Source organism: Macaca nemestrina, chromosome 1 (assembly GCF_043159975.1).
Source record: "Macaca nemestrina isolate mMacNem1 chromosome 1, mMacNem.hap1, whole genome shotgun sequence".
In the NCBI taxonomy this organism is placed as follows: domain Eukaryota; kingdom Metazoa; phylum Chordata; class Mammalia; order Primates; family Cercopithecidae; genus Macaca; species Macaca nemestrina.
This window is the reverse complement of record NC_092125.1, coordinates 200,551,073-200,566,730: the sequence shown is the minus strand read 5'-3', so window position 1 is coordinate 200,566,730 and position 15,658 is coordinate 200,551,073. Positions and strand designations below refer to the sequence as shown.

Genomic DNA, 15,658 nt, shown 5'->3' with positions numbered 1-15,658 from the left:
TCACAAAGCAATTCCAGAGTCCCCTGGGCCTAGCTCTGGGGCCTCCTTACTCTCATTTGCTCCAAATAATAGCCTTTAATTGCTATTAACATTCCTTTCAAGCAGAAACATAGCATGCACATCTGTGGTCAGCCTGTGATCTACTGTGACCACTGGCCTTTTGCTTCCTGCCATATTTGGAATGTTCTGTTCCATTTTATACTCATAAGTTTGCCTTTCCTCTGTTAGCATACATCTTGGTCTTTAGCTTCTTGTATTTCTAACCTGTTCCCTATTTGCAGGGGAAAGTTATCTAAATTTTCCCTTATCCAAATAGGTTCCCCTCAACCTTCCATTCTTTCCAGTCAAGCATAACTCTACCCTACTTCTTTTATCATATTTATAAAATGTAGGTAGCTAATTTTGAAATTAAAGTATGCAGAACTAGGACTACAGGGTGGAAATTATAAGAAGATAGATTTCAACTGAATAGAAAAAAAGTGCTTCCTAACAACTGGAGCTGTTTAAAAAGTAGAGTGGGGCTGGCTGTGAGGAAGCAAGTTCCTAGTCGGTGGAGGTGTTCAAGCAGAGGCTGGGCAACCACAGGGCAGGTGGAATTCGTGCAGCATCACCACTAGGGGTTCTTTTAACCACAGTAGTATATAATTACATGAAAACTTTTCACTAGACATCAGAAATCCACCTGAAATTTTAAGCTTTTTGCTTATTTTTAACTTATCCATTTATGGACTTTTTCAATACTAATCTTGTTTTTCAAGCTGCAGGGCAGCTCCCAACTGCTTTTCACCATTTTAGTTACTGGAGTAAATTCCATTAGTATGAACTTCTGGATGCCCATCATCTACTTAAGGTGGAGAAAAACATTGTTCTTATTTTAAGGATAGGACAGCCACAAAGTGGTCAAGTATAAAAGTCCATCTCTTTTGGATTCCCACAACACTTGTCAGCTGTACAACCACCACCATCCGCCCCTTCCCATATTTACTGAACAATTACTGTATGTTTGGGACTGAATGCAATACAAACATGACTCAGATATTGACTCTGTTTTTAAGAAGTTAACAGTTTAAGAGGAAACATAAGAAAAGTACATAAATAAATATAACAGGAGCAGCATTTTTTTTTCTCTGTAAAGTATCTAGTTAGGCCTTGTAGAGTATCTAGGTTAGGCCTGGTAGACCACATATGGTCTCTGCTGCATCTTCTTCTTCAGTTCCTCACCCCCTTCAACCATTAAACAAATGCAAATACTACTCTTAGTTTGAGGGCCTTACATAAACACACTGTGGCCTGGATTTGGCCCTTAGTTTGTGCACTCCTGAAATGCAGTCAGCCGTCAAGTGATAACTTTCACTTGCATCAGCTAAAGTTTCATGTGGGGTGGATCTTTAAAGACGGGTTTGATTGGGACTTTGGAAACGGGGAGGGTGCTTTCTAAGTGGAATGAGATCATGCTCATCACACATTGTCCCATCTTTTCTATTCTTAGAGCAGAGATTTTCAAAGAGTGAGATCTTATTAAAAATGCAAATTTTCAGGTCCACAGTGGTTCTCAGACTTGAGCGTATATCAAAATCACCTGGAGGGTTTGTTAAAACAGATTGCTGGGCCCCACCCATCCCCAGACTTCTGAGGCTTCTGGTACCGGGACCACACTTTGAGAATCACTGTCTTGGAGAATGGTGGGGAAGCAGAAGTGAAAGAGAAATTGTTCTCTATTTTAATGTTTGAGAACTAAAAGGTAATGAAAGTCAACACTGGAGACAGAAGAGGAAGATGATCTGCACTTCAAGTCCTAAAGGCTTTGCAGAGCATCAAGTTCATTCCATTTAGAACATGTACTCAGAAAAGGGATTTGAGCCACTGTATGTTAGTGATGGCTTTTTTCCTTCAGGGCAGGAGCTTTGAGCCTTGTTAGGCTCACCCATTGGAGACAGCAAATCGCTGTAGGGGACTGCATGCTTGGAAAGATCTTTTCTTCTGAGTCTTGGTTATTGGCACATACTCTGTCTTGCTTCTGATATATTTGCATATTTTTTACCACTCCTACAAAATGGTCCCCTCTGCATCATGCCTAATACTATTCCCTTTGATCAGGCAAAAAAAAAAAAAAAAAAAGAAAAGGCAATGCTCCTATTTTATCATTTAAATTAAATAGCTTCCAAAAATTCAGATGTGATGCTCAAAGAGGCTGAGCTGAGGAGACGGAAGAAGAGAAAGACAAGCCAGAGAGAGTACACAGAGGAATCTCGGAGGAGGCGATGGGTAATCAGACACACAAGGAGTCGTTAATCTGGCAGACAATGAATGGCAAAAGGCAATTAGCTTGGCTGGGTTTGTAGCAAGCCAATGAAGTATGCTGTATTGCAACTGAGGCTCTAGTGTAAGGGCAGGGTCATTGCTAGGGAACTCAAAAGGAAGGCAAGATAAGGGAGGTTAGAGGCGAGAAAGCCATCTGGGGCTAGCACAGAGGGAAAGGAAAGTGCTCAGGGTCTTCATGGATATTCATTACCCAGTGGAAGCATCCAGGTGTGGCGTGTACTTGCCAGAGCTCTGCACGCTGTTATTCAGGACACAATCTTGAAAATGAACTAGGTGCTTCAGCTGTGTGCACACATGTGCGCACACACACACACACACACACATGCACATACACAAATGCTCTCTTTAGACTGCTGCCTCTTCATCCACCTGTCTAGTCTATGAGGTCCTAACATGAGGACCACATGCTAAACACTGGCGGAGTCATAAGAGACACAGTTCTAAACTTCAGTTTATGGGCTTCCTATCTTAAAGCATGCTTGATTTTTCTGTCACGCCTCATTTACATGCGCATTCTCATGTTCTGTTCCTTGCAGGTGCTCTACAGCCATACTAATGGATTCTTACCTGCCTGTATACATTCTCCAGACACACTCATTTATTCACTTCGCTAGAGTCATTCCCACATATTAAATACTACCTCTTGCTTCTAAAAAGCACTTCAAATCTAAAAGTTGCTTCTATTATAGCTCCTGTTCCTGCTGTCTGCAGGGTCCTCCTAGCTTTGCCATTGTTATAAAAAAGAAAATGTACCAATATTGGTTTGACTGAGTAAAGAGCCCAACCCAAAGCAGATTGTCCTACCGTGGGATGCAGGTTTGTGGCTGTGGTGTCCCCGCCTTCAAGATCATCCCATTTATCTGTCTTTGTTCCACTCCCTCTCTCTTCCTGCACAACACTGCAATCACACACATACTCCGTGTTGGGGGAAAAAAAAAAAAGGACAGCCTAATTTCCTGATGATTATGTTGTTACCTAGCAACAGCCAATCAGGGGCTGGGCTTTTTGCCTGCAGTATTTCATGCAAATAGTTTGGAGAAATTGCAGGGTAACCCAGGCTGCTTAGTCTGTCTTCTCAGGGGACACATTACAGAATAAACCAACCCAAAAGGGGACTATTGAAGCCAGGCACATGCTTCAGATAGCAGGCCATCTGATCTCTTCCCTTGTCCCCTCTATCCTGTACCCCCTTACAAAAGCATGAGAGTTCCACAGACAGACACTCAGGGAGGCCATAAACTTGAAAAGAAGCTCATTAGCAGCCATCATTTTCCCTGGATCTTTGTTAGTTATCACTGATAACTGGTGCCCAGAGCAACCTCGAATACTCTGAAAACCCTACCTTCCTAGGAAAGCAAATAATGCATGCTGCATGCTCAGTAGTTGTCTGGGAGGGTGTGAAGGAGAATCCTCAGCCTTCCTGTTTAGAAATGAGCTAAAGCCTGGCACTTCTACCCTGATTTAGAAGCCTCATCTGTGCCCATGCTGGCCTCAAGTGCATTCTTCCTGGTGCTGACTGGAAAATCCTCATTTAAATGGTTGAACAAAACAATGAGAGAAGCCACATCACTTATAAGACCTTTTTTTTCCTTCCAATAAGTTCTGAGTATTTGATGTAAATCTTGTCAGGAGCCACACACACCAACTTTCTGTGCTCAGGGACCAGTGCAGTCTGTGTGGACCAGAACCATATGAAGTGGACTCAGAAGACAGTCTCCGAGCCTGTCTCCTCAGAATGAGCAGACCAGGCTTCGGATGGTAGGTTGCTTTTACTGTCATTGTTGTTATTGACTCGATGCTCAGTAATCCAGAGCCAATGAAGGCAAGAATAAACTATGACCTCAGCTGCTGCACAGCTCTTCACTGTTCTCTTAATACCAACTCTACCCAGCAGTCTTGCAAAGATGTGTTGTGGGTTACATGGGGACAATGAAGAGATGGATCAGCCCACGTCACCATCAGGAATGGAAAACCAATTCAAAATCCCTATCCTACTGATTTGGAGTTTTACATACTTGTAAGACAAGAGGTAATTATACTTTAATCATTACAGGAAGTGGTGACAGCTCTCCAACCTCTGACATTCATGGCCTCACATCCAGAACCATATTATGAAACCAAAGAAAAGAACTGTCAATCTGCCTTTGTTCAGAAAGGCAGAGTTAAGGAATCTCATGTATCCTGGGGGTTGGGGAGGGCAATGGATAACGCTATTTCCACTCCCGTCCTATAGTAAATTTCAGAAAATTTTTGAGTCAGGTGCTTTTATCTTCATAGCCTTGGAATACCTAATAGAAACCATATTTTACAGAAAAGGACACTGATGAGTAACTTGCTCAAACTTATACAGTTACAAAGTGGCAAAACTGGGATTAAAAAGCAGATCTTTTGACTTATGTGGATTCCGATGTCCAAATAATCCAAAAACACCAACAAGTCTTTATAGCAGTGAAAGAAAAAAAAAAAAAAACAGTAAAGGAAAAACGGGAACAGCAACAGAAAGCCAGTTTTCAAAGTAAAAAAAAAACAACAACAAAAAAAAACCAAAAAAAAAAAGTCAATATTTTGCACTTATCATAGGCACCAAAAGGTCTTTAAACTAGAGTTAAATGTTAAACCTTCAGTGACTTTCTCCTCCAGCTGCAAATCAGAACCACAGCAGTGCACGTCGGAAACACCAATGCCTGGGCCCCACTCCTGATCAAGTAATTAACTAAGAATTTTTTGGTAGGGGGAGCAGAGAGGCAATGTTTTTATTTTATTATTTTTTTTTGAGACAAGGTCTCACTCTGTCACCTAGGCTGGAGTACAGTGGTACAGTTGTGGTACAGTTATGGCTCACTGCAGCCTGGAACTCCTAGGCTCAGGTGATTCTCCTGCCTCAGCCTCCGAAGTACAGGCACACACCACTGCACCTGACTAATTTTTAAATTTTTTTGTAGAGATAGCATTTTGCTTCCCTGCCCAGGCTGGTCTTGAACTACTGGATCCAAGTGATTCTTCTGCCTTGGCCTCCCAAAGTGTTGGGATTATAGGCATGAGCCATCACGCCCAGACGAAACAGCAGTTTTAAACCACTTCCCAGGAATAGCACAACCACTTTGGAAATCAGTCTGGCAATTTCTTAGAAAACTAAACATTAATCTACCCTATAACCCAGAAATTCCATCCTTAGGAATTCACTCAAGCAAAATGAAAACATATGTTCATAAAAAGTCTTGTACAAATACGTTCATAGCAGCTTTATTCATAATAGCCCCCAAATCTGTGGTATATCCACACAATGGAATGCTATTCATCAATAAAGAGAAATAAAATATTAATATGTACAACAACATGGATGAATTTAAAAATACTATGCTGAATAAAAGAAGCCTTATACAAGGGTACATACTGTATGGTTCTACTTATACGGAGTTCTCAGAATAAAGTTAATCTATGATAGAAAAAAATCAGAGCAGTGGTTGCCTCTGTGGGGTAAGGGGTGGGGAATGGCAGGGAAAGGGGAAGAGGGAATTTCTGTGGTGATGTTGATAGGGATTTGTACTACATCAATGTATGCCTCTATCAAAATTTACAGAATAGCATTCTTCAAATTTGTGCATTTTGTTGTATATACATTTTACCTTAAGAGAAAACTAACTAAATAAATAAATATTGAACTCTAGTTAATGATATACCTACTGAAGTGTTTAGGACTGAAGTATCCTGATGCCTGCAATTTATTGTGAAACGCATTAAGAAAAGATGAACTGATGATGGATAGGGGGATGGACAGTTAGACAGATACATGATAAGGCAAGTATGGTAAAATGTTAATTGTAGAATCCGGATAGGATACATGTGACATTCACTGTATACTTATTTCAACTTTTTGGTACGTTCAGAACTTTTCATAAGAAAACTCGGGGACAAATTACCAGTGATTCCAATGAGCAGACATCGGGGTAAAAGACAAATTTCCATTATCTTAGTTGAAAAGTGTGAAATGGATACTATGGTGCCCCTAAATCTCCAGAGATAATTGCAATCACCCCTTTCCTCTCTCCTTCAAAATATCTGAAACACTGGAATAAATGTCCAGATTGAAACAAGACTTCCTAGTACTAGGCTAAATCATACAGAAACGCTATGGCCTACTTCTCACTGGACTTATGTAGGACACATCATTTAACATATGGACTCGTGGGACAAAATATTTGAAATTAGGACAGTTGTGGAAATTTTGGGCAATATGGTATCTATAATGCTTTAGAATTAAAAAACCTTAAGCCAACCTCAGTAGGTGTGACAGTAAAGTATGAATTCACCACTCCATCTATGGCTTAAGAGCCCCTATTTAGCCCCTGCTTCTCCTCCAGGGTTCGTATCCCTAGTCTTCTCAGAGCCTGTTGTTTTCTGTAGCTCCGTTTCCCCCATGGTGGGCCACAGATCCACAGGGCTAATGCAGGATCAGGTATTTGGAGAGTGAGAAGCTGGCGTGTGGTACCTCAAAGGATCTGAATGGACAGTTGATTTTAATGGGGTGCGGAAGGCTGAGGGGAGGGGTAAAAGGGGAAATAATGCAGTCAAGTGCAATCTGGGGCCCTTATTCCCTGAGATGCCCCATTTATTCTGCATAATTGCTTCATTTCCACTGCCAGTGCATCTCAGAATGAATTTCATTACCATTGCCTTGGATATCATATTGATTACCAGTTTCATCGATTGCTATCTTGCTAATTAGCATATAAATTAGCCATTTGGGGGAGGCATTAGGCAAAATTGAATTTTCTCCTTAATCTTCTTTCGGAAGGTAAATGAAAATGGATGTGGCCTGTTAAAGCCCATGGCTTTCCTCTGACACAATCTAAGTGCTGTTCACAGTCAAGGAACCCTCTCGTATGGGGAGAGAGCGGCTTGTGGAAGAAGGCTTCCTGCCCCACTGCCCCATAACTGATAGAGCTGTGGTCAGAATCCTTGAAGGGTTTTCACAAAAATTGGAGGTATGGGATTTGCAAGCTGAGATGCGTTTCTTTGGAGGAGACACTCTGAGCTGATGGACAGCAGTGTCCGCCTCCCACACAGACACAAGAGGAGGCCCCATGGTACAGCACTTCCTGCGGTGTTCACTTTCAAGGCTGAAATGGAGAATGCCACTCGCTCTTTGGTTTAGTGTTAACACGAGAAGTCTAGAATCAGATGGTCTGTGGGAAGGCCTGCTCTGCCTCTTATCAGCTGTGTAATCTTGAGCACGTTCACCTCTCTAAGCCTTAGGTTCCTCATCTGTGAAATGGGGATAATCACAACATCTACTTCACTGAGTAGCTGGGAGGATTAAGAGAGGAACCATATATTCAGAGCATTCCGCACAGGGTCTGGCAGCAGCACCATCACCAGGCACCAGAGGCCAAATAAAAATCTTAGGAAATTGAATGCCAGCGTTCTCCAGAGGGAGCTGCTCAGCTCTGAAGTAAACATTACCAGGTGCTTAGTCCTGGGACCAGGTCACAGGCCAGTAGTTGAGGGCCACTTCTTGAGTCTTTGGAGCATGTTGAAAATGCAGAATCTTGGGCCCCACCCCAGATCTGCTGAATCTGAATCTGCATTGTAACGAGATCCCCTGGGTCACTCACATGCACATTAAAGCTTAAGAGGAATTGTTTTGAGCCATCCTCTTTTTTTTTTTTTGAGACAGAGTCTTGCTTGCTGTGTCGCCCAGGCTGGACTGCAGTGGCGCGATCTCGGCTCACTCCAAGCTCCGTCTCCTGGGTTCACACCATTCTCCTGCCTCAGCCTCCTGAGTAGCTGGGACTACAGGCGCCTGCCACCACACCCGGCTAATTTTTTGTATTTTTTTAGTAGAGACGGGGTTTCACTGTGTTAGCCAGGATGGTCTCAATCTCCTGACCTTGTGATCCGCCCACCTCGGCCTCCCAAAGTAGTGGGATTACAGGCATGAGCCACCGCGCCTGGCCTTGAGCCGCCCTCTTAATTATAATCTTACCCTGTTAGACAAGGAAGGGACTTGGCAGAAAGGTTAAGTAACTTGCTTACAGGCCATCCATAGCAGAGACCAGATGAGGCCTCAGTCTCCTGACTCTGAGACTGGTCCAGATTCAGCCATGGCCTTCCTAAGTCTGTTCCTCTGGCAGCACAGCAGCTCTGCCTCTTTGTTTGGGGTGGTCTCAGTGGGTGGTTTTGACCCTGCCTCAGGATACATCCACCATGCACTTTGAAAGGAGGAGATATTCCTTTGGAATATTGTAGAGGGTTATGAAGCCTGGTTACCAGGATGACCTCTGCAGAGAATACTGATGCGACAGAGGAAAATGCCCTTGATGACCTCTGCAAATGCTTGCCTGCCCTTTGAACTCAGAATGCTTCAGATAAGGATACACAAGAAATCGCTGACAGTGATGCCTCCCGGGGAGTAGGGAGAGGCATGCTTTTCACTGTATATTCTTCTGTATCTTTTGGACTTTGTTTCCTGTGCATGAAAAAAATACTTAAAAATTAATTGTTAAATAATATTAACAAGAATGCCTCAGATAGATTGCATCTAAAACCAAGACCCCATGTGGCTCTGCCATTAGATCATCTAGCCCTGCTTATGATAGCACTGCCTTTTGCTTCTCTTTCCTCCTGAAACCTGAAACTGAAAAGCAATGTGGAAAGGCTCTGAGGCTGGAGTACAGATGTAGACTCTGGTCTTGCTTCAGCACTATCAGATTCCTCAGTAGGATGTGAGTGCTTTGCAACATTTTAAATGACATTAAGTAAGTGTAATTATGATTTAAACCCTACCTCTAGCCCCACTAAATCACAGCCACAGGAAGGAGAGTACTTTTGTCTAACAGGCTTCCCCTAGATTTGGAATAACCAATCGAAATGGCACTAAGCTTGTTACAAATGTAATACGCATAATCCCATTGTTAAGTACATGTTACTTAATGTATAGCTTAGCTGAGAGGATATATACCAAATGTTAATAATGGCTGCTTTGGGTGATAGTGTTACTGTTGATTTTTATTTTCTCATTTGTCCTTTTCTTTATTTTCCAAATGTCTATATATCTTAAAGTATCTAGGCTTGAACACTACAGTATTCTTAGCACAAAACATAAGGGAAAGGATGCCCACTTCCCATCAGAACATTCATTCAGAAGCTGGTAGTGCAGTTGTGCCCACATTGGCCCTCTGCATTGAAGTACCTGCTGAACCAGGGGTTGCAGGCATTCTTGGTTTCCCAAAGCTATATTCTAGTAGATCCAGGGACTTTTTGGTATTTTTTCAGAGCTAGAAAGCACGCGCAGATGGGAGGCACTGGTTTCTAGGATGGCTTCACAACAGAGGGCACAGCTGGCTAAAGTCAATTCCTGACTCAGACATTGACCATGAAGTGTTCTTGGGGCAAGTCCAGTCGACCTCAATAGCCTCGCTGATTGTTGCTTGGAGGGTAGGTGAAAAAGACATGGTTTCTGCCTACAGGCAGTCTGGTTCCAGAGTTCAAGGACTTTTATAGTATTGGAAGAACAATGAAACTATATACAAGGCAAAATGCAAAAAAATTCTACTACAGATGTACAAAGTGAACAGTAGAGCAAAGCAGTGTGTGGGGCTGGGGTATTCAGGCCTGAATAGGATCCACCTCTGTGCTGCACTATGAGTGTGACTAGGACAAGGTGCTGTACTACATTGAGTCACCGTTTCCTTGTCTTTAAAGTAGAAATAACAACCCTTGAAGGGACCCTACAAGAAAGAAAGAGGATGTGTGTAAGATTTCTAGAATAGTACTCACACACGGCAGGTGCCCTACAAAAGGTGCTGGAAGTATTATTACTTTGGACACTGAGCTCACAAGGGCCACATTATAGTCACATTATCATTATCACTGCCCCCATTTGGAAAAAGTTCTAAAGAGCCACAGATTTATAGATGAACGGATTCCAAAAAGCTCCAAGTTCTTGGCTCCACGTTTTCCTGTCAGATGCCATGTGAACAGGTCAGTCTTCTTATTTGCTACAACAGACTTAAGCATCTTGCCATTGGAGATGTGCCTAGCATAGAAGGAGCCTGCTTAGCCTCTGGACATGTTTTCTTGTTTTCCAGGCCTTCACATAATCTAATGTGTGGCTTATGTTTCAGGACCATGACTCAATCCACTCTTTTGAAATTTCTATAGCAAGGCCCCTCCACCAGTCACTGAATTTGGCAGAGAAGCCCGGTGCTACTAGAGGGACAGGGAACAATCGGAAATAAAGGAATACAAGTTATAATCCCTGACCCCAAGTGACTTTAGGTAGGAATGCTCAAGAGACTGGCGGGGGCGGTGGAGGTGGGGGAGCTTTAAAATATTTACAAAATAAAATCAAGTGAATATAAGTAATTCACAGTTATATCTAATTTCCATAGAAACTACATTTCTGGAAATTGATAGGTCAGTATTTTTAGTTACAAGGCACTGGGGACTCTTAGAAATCAGTAAGAAAGATATAACTTAGTAGAAAACAGGCAAAGGATATGAGCAAGTAGTTCATTATTATTTGTAAAAAATATATATTATTTGTAAAAAATTATTAATATATATTATTTTTTGTAAAAAAATATAAGTGATAAACCTATAAAAGGATGTTTAACCTCATTCATATCTAAAAAGATGCAGGTCAAACTAAGTATAAGATTGGTAAACATTTAGAAATTTGATAATACTGAGGGCTGATGTAAGGTAATATACTTCTTATACTGTTGGTAAGAATGTAATTTGGAATATCTGTTTCAGAGGGCAATTTGGCAACATTTTTAGCTGCATACTCTTTGACCCAACAATTCTGTTCATAGGAGTTTGCACTCAGGGATACACATCCCCCAAGTTATTTTAAGATCTATGTACAAGGATATTTACCACTGCATTGTTTGTTATAGCAAAAACCTGGAAACAAATCAAGTATTTATCAGTAATGCAGTACTAGGAATAATAATAGCAGCAAAGACAAGAATGAAAATGCTAGCAGTTAACATTTATTAAGCACTTACTATGTGGCAGCCAGGCTCTAATGTCTGACATGAATTATCTCATTTAATCTTCACAACAATTCCATGTCATAGGCATTGCTACTTTGACCTTATTATAAATGTGGAAAATGAGACTCACAGAGGTTAAGATACTGGTCTAAAGTCATATAGAAGGTGTCAGAGCAGGATTCCGGGACAGGCAGTCTGCTTCCAGAACTCAAGCTCTTAACCACTATCACACACACTCATTCATATCCACATCTGTACGTATGCACATAACTGAATACTCTGAAGCAGTTAAAATAGTATAGTAAGTATAAAAGCATAAAAGAGTAAGAATTGTACATGTTGACAGGAAAGATCTCTGAGGTACATTATTAACTGAAAAGATCCATGTTGGAAAAATGTGCTTCAGATAGCTGCCCTTTGTGTTAGTAAAAAAGGAGGTATGTCAGTGCATCATCATCTCATTCTTGTCTACATTAAAAAATAATAAATAAATAAATAAATAAATAAATAAAAGCATTAAAGGAATTGTCTGAAGGTTAACAGATTCCAGTGCAATTATAAATATTTTTGTAATATAAAAATTATATCCATCTTGGACCAGGTGTGGTAGCTCACATCTGTAATCCTAGCACTTTGGGAGGCCGAGGTGGGCGAATCATAAGGTCAGGAGATCCAGACCATCCTGGCTAACACAGTGAAACTCCGTCTCTACTAAAAATACAAAAAATTAGCTGGGTGTGGTGGCGGGCGCCTGTTGTCCTGGCTACTCAGGAGGCTGAGGCAGGAGAATTGCTTGAACCTGGGAGGTGGAGGTTGCAGTGAACCGAGGTTGCACCACTGCACTCCAGCCTGGGCAACAGAGCAAGACTCTGCCCCTAAATAAATAAATAAATAAATAATATCCATCTTATTTGTGTGGTGGGGGTGGCAGTGGTGAATGTGCACTTTAATAGTGGTATTCCTAAATGACACTATTTCCTTAGCATAGTGAGAGAATGGGAGTTGAAAGAATGAGGGAGAAATAAAAACTAAATCTAGAACTAGGGTTGGGCTTCAAAAAACTGTTACTGAATCTTGAAGGCCAAGCCTAGTTCTAGATTTATTTTTTTGTTTTTTTGGGAAGCCTCCTGAGCCAGATGAGGCTCAGAGACTCCCCCAGTTCTAGATTTAAAGTGTAACACAGAAATACTGTGGGTTTGTTTATAGAAACGAGTGACTGATTTGTTTATTGAAATAAGTGAGTGATATGATCCCACTTTTTAGAGGCCCTTTGTTTCCTTTTAACCGTAAATTAATGCATACTGCTAATTACTTTAGATTTTAAAAATGGCTTTGTAACAACAGGAAGGAGGTAAAGCCATTGACAGGTGGTGATACTGTTAATTGTATCCAAGGATGATCACTTTTTTTTTTGAGGAAAACTTTCCCAATGGCCACATGTGGGATGGAACAAAGCTGCAGAAACATGGGAAGAACATGTGCAGATGTCACAGTAGCCGTCTGAGCAGGAGGTCTGTAAAGGCTGGGCCATCTGCAGGATGTGGAGTGTGTCAGGAAATGTGGCGTGGGTAATGTGTATCTGCCTGAATGGAGTTTAAGTCATGTCATGGCTCTTCATGCATCTGGCAGCTACTTGTACAATACATATTCTCTCCAATCTTGGGCATCCTGATTGCTACCACTAGGCCCTCATCGTAATGTGGCTGAGTAAATGCAATGGCCTTCTAATAGGTTTTCCTTCTTTCTGGTGTCACTTTCCCTCTAACTCATCATTCCCAACTCCACCAGTTTAATCTTTCTATAACGCTGGTTTTATAGTCCATTCCCTTAATTAAAGACCTTAATGGTTAACTTTTTAGAAAAGATTCATGCAACTTAGTGTGATAGTCACTGCTCTCTAATTGGCTCCACTTATCCACCATTCCTGTTCATTCATTCAACAATGCATTGCACATCAACCATGTGCCAGGCGCCGTTCTTGACACTAGGGATACAGCAGTGAACAAAACAGACCAAGTCCCTTCCTTGTGGCATTTACATTCTAGTTGGGGGAGACAGAAAATGAATATCAGGTGTGTTAAATGCTTTGAAGAACAGTAAAGCAGGGCCAAGGGGACAGGGTGCTGGCATGGTAGGAGAGGTTGCTATTATATAGGGTAGTCATCGAATGACTCTCCAGTAAGAAACCTTGGGGCAGAAACCTGAAAGAAATGAGGGAGTGAGCCATGTAGCTATTTGGGCCAAGTGCATGCCAGGCAAAGAAAAGAAGAGCTATAAAGGCCCTGAGGTGGGAACATGTTTCATGTGTTCAAAGAATAGTAAAGACCCCAGTATGACTGAAGTCGGGTTGAATGGGGTATGGTGCAGATTGCATCATGCGGGCCAGTGATTCTCAACTGAGGGCAGTTTTACCTCCTAAGGGACATTTGGCAATATCTGGAGACATTTTTGATTGTCACAGCTAGGGGTGGCATGCCATAGAAACGAGTAGGTGGAGGCCTATAATGCTGTTAAACATCCTGCAATGCACAGGGCACCGCCCCCCGCCCCCCACTCCGACAATAAAGTTAACTGGCCCCAAATGTCAATAGTATCAAGGTTGAGAAACCCTGATGTAGGGTCTTGTGGGCCACTATAGGGACTTCAGCTTTCCTCCATGTGAGATGGAAAGCTGTTAGAGGGTTGGGAGTAAAGGGGTGACATCAACTAACTTCCTTTTTTAAAGTATCACTCTGGATGATATGACATGGAGTATCACAGAGATACATGGAGAAGACGCTGTAGAAGGGAGAGCTGAGGCAGACTTGGGAGGCTTTTGCAACAATCTGGATACTTTATCTAGATAGGCAAGAGATATGTTAGTTTGAACTAGGGTGCTGTGATAAAGGTAGTAAGAAGTTGTCTGATTCTAAATGTATTTTGAAGATTGAGCTGATAGGATTTGCTGATTTCATCAAAATGGACACTAAGCTTTCTTACACTGCCACCCATATGTCATGCTCATTCCTGACTTTTTTCTTGCTATTCCCCTTCTCCTGCCCTGGCATGGCTTTTCTTATTTGTGCAAAGTCTATTCAGTCTGGATTTCAAGATTTTAACCAAGAGCCTTCCTTAACTATAGGTCTCTTCTGCAAAGACACCTATAGCTTTTCTAGTCCATACAACCTAATTTAACCCTCAATATTCTTTTCAAATATGTGATAAGATGCTATACTTTATGGTGAAAACTGACAGGGTACCTGCTATCTCCACTGCATTAATGTTGTAATGGAAATCCTAGCTATCACAGTAGGGCAAGAAAAAGAATTCGAGTGGATAAAGTAAAAACATAGGGAAAGAAGAAACAAATTGTCATTATTTGCAAATTACATAATTTATATACAAATATATTCTGATTAGATTTACAGTTAAATGATTAGAACTAATAAGAGTTTTACAAATTTCTGGCTACAAAGTCAATATGTAAAAACCAAATGTATTTCTATGTATTAGCAATAAAGAGTTAAAATGAAATTTTGAAAACTACACTGTGGCCAGGTGTGGTGGCTCACACCTGCATTCTCAGCTACTTGGGAGGCTGAAGTGGGAGCATCGCTTGAGGCCAGGGGATTGAGACCAGCCTGAGCAGCGTAACAGGACCCTGTCTCTAATGAATTTTTTTTAAGAACTTTAGCTAGGTGTGGTGGCTGACACCTGTAGTCCCAACTACTTGGGTGGCTGAGGGGGGAGGATTGAGCGAGCCCAGGAATTAGAGGCTGCAGTAAGCTATGCTCACATCTCACATCATTGCACTCCAGCCTATATGGCAGAGTGAGATTCTGTCTCTTAGGAAACAAACAAACAAACAAAAAGCTATGCAATAAAAAGGATGAAGTATAGCCTGGCGCAGTGGCTCATGCCTGTAATCCCGGCACTTTGGGAGGCCAAGGCGGGTGGATCACGAGATCAGGAGATCAAGACCATCCTGGCTAATATGGTGAAACCCCATCTCTACTAAAAATACAAAAAATTAGCCGGGCATGGTGGCAGGTGCCTGTAGTCTCAGCTACTCAGGAGGCTGAGGCGGGAGAATGACGTGAACCCAGGAGGCAGAGTTTGCAGTGAGCTGAGACTGTGCCACTGTACGCCAACCTGGGCGACAAAGTGAGACTCCGTCTCAAAAAAAAAAAGAAAAAAGAAATAAAAAAGGATGAAGTATCCAGGAATATAACTAACAAAAGATGCACAAGACACTTATGGGGAAAATCATACAAATTTAAAGACATTTTAGAAGACCTAAATAAATGGAGAGATATACTATGTTTATGGTTTGGAAAACTCCGTATTATAGAAAT

At 41.7% G+C, this 15,658-nt stretch overlaps 1 protein-coding gene across 8 annotated transcripts in view; it reads right to left on the bottom strand.

Annotated features, from left to right (window-relative positions):
* Positions 1 to 15,658, bottom strand: part of LOC105494672 (polyhomeotic homolog 2) — a 112,209-nt gene that overhangs the window by 66,701 nt on the left and 29,850 nt on the right. For 2 of the 8 annotated variants that reach the window (XM_011763326.3, XM_071096508.1), the window contains exon 1: positions 3,127 to 3,231. The exons of 5 other annotated variants lie outside the window; for them this stretch is intronic. The gene's annotated coding sequence lies outside the window, so the exon portion shown is untranslated. Of the gene's footprint in view, positions 1 to 3,126; positions 3,232 to 15,658 lie in introns of those variants that run through there. One more of the 8 variants, XM_024796878.2, reaches the window with a different exon arrangement.